At 32.1% G+C, this 7,904-nt stretch overlaps 1 pseudogene; it reads right to left on the minus strand.

The window, feature by feature from the left end:
* Positions 1 to 4,512: 4,512 nt before the first annotated feature.
* LOC130451937 (proteasome subunit beta type-5-like) lies at positions 4,513 to 5,348 on the minus strand (annotated as a pseudogene).
* Positions 5,349 to 7,904: the final 2,556 nt, after the last annotated feature.

Genomic DNA, 7,904 nt, shown 5'->3' on the forward strand with positions numbered 1-7,904 from the left:
TATTAGAATGTATGTATTATCTAAACCAAATAAATAGCTAAATAATAAAGTTAATTTAACGAGATTCTGTTTTGTTAATTGTTAATCGTTTAATTATTTTATTTATTTTAATACTACTAATTTCATTATCACGGAGCATTATTTAAAGCATTACTATACAGTTATTTTCAAATTCAAGCGAATACCCTCTATAATCAGCGCCAACTATTTACCCATCAAAAATCAGCTCACATTTTTTAACCCAGAGACGTTACTCCTTCTCTACACTTGAAGGTTATCGTTGTATTTCCCAATCTGCACAATAGTCTTTTCTCTATGAATGTTGTTAGTCTGGTAGCTTCGAATCGAAATGGTCTTCATTTATTTCAGTTGCTGTCTCATTTTTACACGTTTTTTGTAAACTTGTGGTTTGACAGTAAACCTCAATGTTGTCAAATATTTATTTATAAATCGTAATATAATTAAAATCATTATGATCTGGCTTCAGTTCTCACTAAATTTGGTTAATGGGCAATATTTTCCACAATTAATCTAAACAAAAATAATTTCAAGACCAAGAAAATAATTTTGTTTTCGGGCAAAAAGTTATGTTAAATTTGGAGCTATTAAACCGGGTACTTCTTGGCAGTGTTTAGACTCAACATCTGAAAGGTATTTATTGTCTGATGGAAAAATGTTGTTAATGCATACTTATTGCTGATTTTGTAATAAACATCAGTCTGAAAGATATGCTTCATCCAATTTTCATAAATTTAATTATTTTACTCACCTGAAACTTTCAAGTGCTTCTGAAAGTGTGAATAACTCTTTTAACCAAACAGAAGAATGTTCTTATAATGTCATTGTTATTTAGGTTCCAAAAAAACTTTGCAGGAAATCTCAGCAGTTCTGTTTTCAATACACCCTAGAGGCCAAAAAAATATGAGTATTCTGAAAAATACAGTGGCTCTTCAAAGAAAAAATATTAAGCCACTCCATCAACCTGATCTAAAGTAAATTCCTCAAAATCTCTGGTATCAGTTTTAAAAGAAAAATCTTTGATTATTGAAAATGCCGAAAAAACCTTGTTGGTAAGTTCTTTGAGTAACAATTTTCTCATAAATAGTAGATTTTCTATAAACCGATTATCAAGAAATGTATTTTAATAACTATTTTGCTTCATTTTGAAAAGAATGCTGAAAGCAAGAAGTAAAGGATTCTCGAGTTAAGGATATTTTGCTGTAATATTAAGTTATGCATTGCTAAAGCAAAGAAGCTTTAAATGCTCTAAAACCAAAAGAATTTTGTGACAGGGAAATTGTATACAATTTGATTTGGGATGAAATTGCAATAATAAGACGAATTGAATGAAGGAAAAAAATTTACAGGATATGTCGACATTGGAACAAATGTTAAAACTGATGAATTACCAGAAGCAAGGGACCTGTTGGGTAATTCTTTTTACAAGGACTTTGTGGTAGTGAAAAGGCTAATTTAATAAGAGAATGCGTCGAATTTATTCATGAAATTAGGGACAGATTTTTCAAATTTAAATTCATCATTCATCTGCCATTTGTACAGGTTTAAAAAACTAGCTGACGTTTATATCGCTGGGGTGGAAGTATTTAATAAAACGTACAAAGTAAATGATACGTCTCAACCCTTTTCACTGAATGCGAAATGAATGAATTACTTGTAATTTGCCATCATGTCGATCGGAGCTGCAACATTTATTGCGAACGAAATATATTGCTTGTATGTGGAGAAACACTCACAATCGTATTCCTACGGAAATGTCACCACTAGAATATGGATGGAGAAATGTGGATGGAAAATTGGAGCCAACTTGGTTTCTAGGAAACCAACTTCCTGAGGCGTACGAAGACATCGTTATAACACCTGACATTTTAGGAGATACTTTAGATTCAGGTACGTTCTCTTTTCCATATTATACTATCACATCATAAATATAACATTATAATGTATCATAACCATTCTTAGTTACAGAATCACGAGATGACGAGGACGTCCTGGAAGTTGAAGTGGAAACAAACTTCAAAGATGAGTCTAAATGAGATGAAGACTAAAATATGTATTTCAAATTTCAATGTTTTGTAATTTATTATAAAGTGTAATGATCTATTTTTAATTTTATATTAATAAATTATCCAATTTCTGTACGTAAATGCGGATATATTATTTCTAAATTTCCATCAAAATGGTCAGACTAGCGATATCCCTCCATATAATTGTCAGATTATTATTCAGGAGGACTATGACATCAACTTGACCCTCCTGCATAAAAATCTGACACGCTGGAGTATGTCAAGGTTACCTTTTTTACATATACAAAAATATATTATGAGTTTGTGTCATCATTTTTTTCAACCGCTCGTTACGGCCAGCCCCCTTGAATTAATCGCCAGATTAATATCTAATAGTTACCAGAAACATAATACATGGTAGAGGTACATTAAAGGATGCAAGGATTCTCCCTATATAATTTTCTGATACTCTCGAGTCATTTCAAAAATCCCCGCCACTCATGTCTATCAAATAGACATATAAACGTGTTAATTTCCGTGAGATAACGAATCTAAAAATCAAATATCTCTTAAATTTAGATCAATACTTAAGCAGGTATCAATTAATCCGTAACATTAGGTGCTAATTAAATACTTTATTTTATTTTTATGCTGATGACCTTATAAAAGCTGATATTATGAATATTAATACCTAAATGCAAGAAGAGTTTTTTCAACTACAAATTCTCTTTTTTAGTGCATGCTTCTTGGTTGTTCAACATAGAGTCTTGCAAAAATAAAATTAAAAAGATATCCAACGACGCATTTTTAGTCTAACGAATCTTTATTATTTTTTCTAAACTTTATAATCCTACATGAATCGATTATAAATACCTTAATACACGTTTTAAATGATTAAAGACCTTATCTATAGCTTGATTTTGAAACCTACTGTAAAAATTAACAGCAAAACATACTCGTATATCCAATCTGGTTCCCAACATCAAGCATGTTAATAAAGCCACAACCATTTGTTTATTTAAAATTTCCAATAAGCTTGTGCCATTTATAAAATATATAAAATTTTATATCACACAAATTCTCTACTTTACACAAACAGCAGCTTTTCATCATTATTTATTGTTTTAGCAATTTCAAATAATATTTTCCTATCTGACATTTCCAGTTTTTTAACACTTGGTACATATAAAACATTTACATTAGTATAACTTATTTTTTCAATTCCTAAATTACTAGTTGCTACTATGTTTCGGACTTCCATGGCTAACAAAAATCATTATTTATTATTTTAGCAATTTCAAATAATATTTTCCTATCTGACATTTCCAGTTTTTTAACACTTGGTACATATAAAACATTTACATTAGTATAACTTATTTTTTCAATTCCTAAATTACTAATTGCTACTATGTTTCGGACTCCCATGGCTAACAAAAATCATTATTTTTAGCAACAGCAATATGTATGAGTTTTTTTATTATTATGAATCTTGAAAAGAAAATCCTTTGTGGTTACCCATATGGGTTTAACACACCAACGCAATGCAAAACAACATAAGAAGTTTGGAGCTAAATCATCTCAGAGTTCCTAAAGTATCTTGAAGTGCCCTTTGCCCGTTAGTGTCTTATTACCTGCCACTCATTCTATTTTGAGATATTGATATTTATAGTGATTTAGTAAGAACCATTTTCATGAATTGTAACGAAGTTTTAGCCAGCTATATTATGAGCGGTTGCTTATTGGGAACGTGGTAATGAAACACCAAAGTGGATTTTCAGTGGTTTTGATTTGTATTAATTCTTGTAAAATTTTTAAATATCATTTACAATAATTATTACAATTCAGAACCACCGAAAATCTTAATCTAATTATTCCCCAGACGATGAATACATAAGTATTCGAAAGTATTAAAGTTATTTCCCGTGGAAATTAAACATATTTTCCGAACTTGTGAATCGTCTGGGACTGAAATTATGGTTAAATACAAGAAATATGTACAAATGTTTAATAATATTTTTTTTACTTACAATAATTAATTAAGAGTAGTTTTTAATTGGCTAGATGTTGTAGTGAGCGATGTTCAAAATGATTGGTTAATTTATGGATAACATTAAGTTGAAATTTATGGGGTAGGTGAGGTTAGTTGGTTGTTAATAGCGTTTATTTTTATAGATGTTCATTAGCCACTCATGTCTATCATGAAGAACTCAATATGCATTATTAATCTACCAAGGTTTTGACAACTAAAAAAATTACAAAAAAGTCTATTTCTTGAAACTACATATATTGCCCCAAATGATGAATTCATCAATATAGACACTGATGTAAATCATCTATAAATATCTATGACAAATTCTATAAGAGGTTTAATTTTAGAAACAACATATATTGCCCAAAAGGATTAATGCATTAATAAGAAAACTGACTTAAATAACCTTAGTGTATTTTATTTGAAACATTTTTCAAATACAAATTACATAAAATTAGATCAAGCACTTATAAAATTTATATCCCACTTATAACCTGAATCCAATACACCGAAAGCATAAATTGAACCAGAGCCAATGCTAAATACTTCTCCTGCTGTTCGAAGGCCTTCTGAATCTACATAATAGAGTTGAGGGCCCTGAAAAACTCATTTCCATAAATGTACCTTTGTAAGAAAGATCATTTTCATACCTTTGTATCCCAACCAGCTAACATCATTCCCATAGACAATCCCATTCCCTTATAATTGTAGACCATATTTGCCAATAATTTGGAAGCAGCAGCTACAGATATACGTTCTCTATTCCTAAGATCTTATATTCTGCATTGTTTTGCAAGATCCCTATCCCAATATACACAGTCTGCTGCACCCCAGCTAATGTTCCTAGAAAAATACAAAATTAATTTTGTGATTGTGATTGTGAATTTATGATTTTTGAGTACTACAATTACCTAATAAAAAATCATTTATCTGAACAATCTTCTTCATAGTTTGGGAGCCAATAAATTGTCCTCCTGTAGCTCTGGAGTCTACTGCAAGAACTACTCTTCCTTCATACTTGAATCCCAAGGTAGTTGTACCATGATCAAAATTCATTTTCAATTCACGTCCCGTTTCATCTTTCGTGAGTATCGTAAAACTATTTGCAGGCTAAAATTAAATAATGCTGGATATAATCTAAATATTATTCAAATGGCTCTTACATCACTTAACGGTGGTACTTGCAAACTCATGTTACAGTTGAAATTGGTAAAAAATTGGTGCAAATCATTTTTATACAAGGAATTTTCAAAGGTAATGTTATCCGATAAACCACAAATTTCGGTTAGACTCATTTTTAATATAATTGCGCAACGTATTGTTATAAAGTTTTTAGCTGCAGAAGGTGTAAAACCGGCCGAAATCTTGAGAAGATTGACTGTACAGTTCGGGGAAAAGACGCGGTCGCGAGCTAGAGTGTTTGCTTGGCATAAACAGTTCGTGGAGGGCCGTGAACGTGTTGAAAATGAGAGCCATGACCGCAGACCCCGCACCAGCATTACAGCGGGCAACATCGACAGTGTTCGTCAACTTGTTGAAGGTGATAGGCGTCTAACAACTTCGGATATTGCAATTGCGATATGCAAGACTTGCATATCGCCGCAAAAGACGACACCTTCCAATGAGAAAAGTGATTCTCCTCCATGACAATGCTCGCCCCCATACGGCAGCCCTGACAGTACAAAAATTGGAGCAACTGGGTTGGGAGACACTGGAACACCCTCCATACAGTCCAGATCTGTCTCCCTGCGACTTCCATGTCTTTGGTCCTCTCAAGGAAGCTTTGGGAGGGCAAAAATTCCACAGCGATAATGAGCTTGAAGCATATGTGCGCAATTGGCTACAAACACGACCTGACTCTTTTTACCTGGAAGGAATTAAAAAATTACCTATACGCTGGGAAAAATGTGTTTCTAAATCAGGAGATTATGTAGAAAAATAAACTATGATTGTTTGTGCGTTTAAAATCAAAATAAATATTTTAAAAAATAAGTCTTGTTTATATTTGATTCACCCTCGTATGTTTTATTTATTATTTTTTATGTTTTTTTATTATTAGCGTAACGTTTAGAAGATAATGAATTATTTAAAAAGTACCTAGTAACTAAGCAACTATCTATATAACTTGGCATTTATCTTTCAATTATGTTCGATTATGAGATTGATTCGTAACGCCACACGTGGGTTTGTGAGACCTATGCGGGAAATTTTATGAGTGTGTTGGTGAGACTGTGTCATCTGTTCACATCTCGCTGTCATGTAAATTCAATCTTGTATGCTAGTGAAAGACACATTCTACCGTTTAACTAAATTTGAAACATCAAATAATATAATATAGGGTTAATATATTTCCTCTGTAGAAAGGTCAAAATTTATCAAATTTATTAACTTTTGTCTGTGCAGATGGACAAGCAAATATTTTGGACTACGAACCCAAACTTTTCCTCCGATATACAGAGACTGCTCTCACAGGAAAGTGAGAATGAAGAGGATCAAGACCCTTGTGACAGTGGAGAAGAAAATTAACAAGTGAACCTGCTGAGGTCATACTACGAGATTCCCCACGTCCAGGTACGAGTACTCAAACTGATCCAGGTCTTTCTCATGAACATCTAAGCCATTCTTTTTCGGAGTCTGAAGATGATTCAGATTTCTCACCAAATCTTAGTTAGTTAGAAGGCGCGAGTGACTGTAACGAATCTGATTCCACTCGAGCTCAAGTGGTTCCTCCAGCATGTGATTCCAAGCATGCCAAGAGTGGAATGAAATGGACTTAAAAAGAACCTAGAAGGGTGGGAAGGCCACCATTTTAAAATGTTTTGGAATGTAAGCTACCAGGGTTTACTCAATATGCATCGAGAAAGTTGAGAAATTCTCCATCAGAGCTCATGTTTGGTGTCTGTCATTCGATTCAGACATGATGGAAGAAATTAGAAAATTTACTAATCTACATTATCAGCAAACAAGGAACATAATTGGAGTGGCAAATATTAGAAATTATTAAAACGGAAAATGAACTGCGTACATTTCTTGGAGTTTTGCTGTTTACATCAATTTACAAATCGAATAAAGAAGATACAAAATCTTTATTTGGCACTAGTTGAAAAGCAAGAAAACAGTTTCTCATAGCCTCAGTTATTTCTGAAATATTTCATAAATTCCTGAAAAACAGTCGACTTGTTTATAAAGTTAATGATCGATGTACCATCGATGAAACATTGCTTTCGTTTCGAGGGTGTGTTAAGTTAAATATTAAATTAAATATATACATGCCCAAGTTTTTGTTTTTGATAGTTTTTAAAAGAAAGATAAATTTTGACGTTTCGACTTTTCTTTAAGTCTTTATCAAAATATGATATTGAAACTGACAATTTTCTTATTTATATTGATCTATAGATCACCTTCATCATTTATATCAAAATAAGGATAAATCAACTTAGAACTTTGTTCCCATAAGAAAAATTAATTAATTTTTGTAAGAAAATAAGATCCATAGAAACCTGCATCGTCTGCTATACAAACTTTGAGCCCATTCTCAAAGATGGCGCCAATATTTAATTTACAATATAGTTCCAAGCGACAGTCAACGTCATTATTAAGAATAATAGGGTTCCAAGCGATAACAAAGTAATGGTTTATGTGTTAAGTTCAAAGTCTGTGCCTGTTGGTGCCTGTTTTACACGGTATAATATGTCACGTAATTCAGAAGAAGGGTCTTTTGAAGACTTTTCAAGCTCTGGATCAGAATATGTGCCAGACTATGAAGTTAAAAAACGGTTTGTTTATGAATCTATATATTTACAGATTTTTAACCTCAATGTTTTTAGAAACTTATTGCAGTCAAGCAACAG

The sequence above is a fragment of the Diorhabda sublineata genome, chromosome Y, assembly GCF_026230105.1.
Source record: "Diorhabda sublineata isolate icDioSubl1.1 chromosome Y, icDioSubl1.1, whole genome shotgun sequence".
NCBI lineage: Eukaryota > Metazoa > Arthropoda > Insecta > Coleoptera > Chrysomelidae > Diorhabda > Diorhabda sublineata.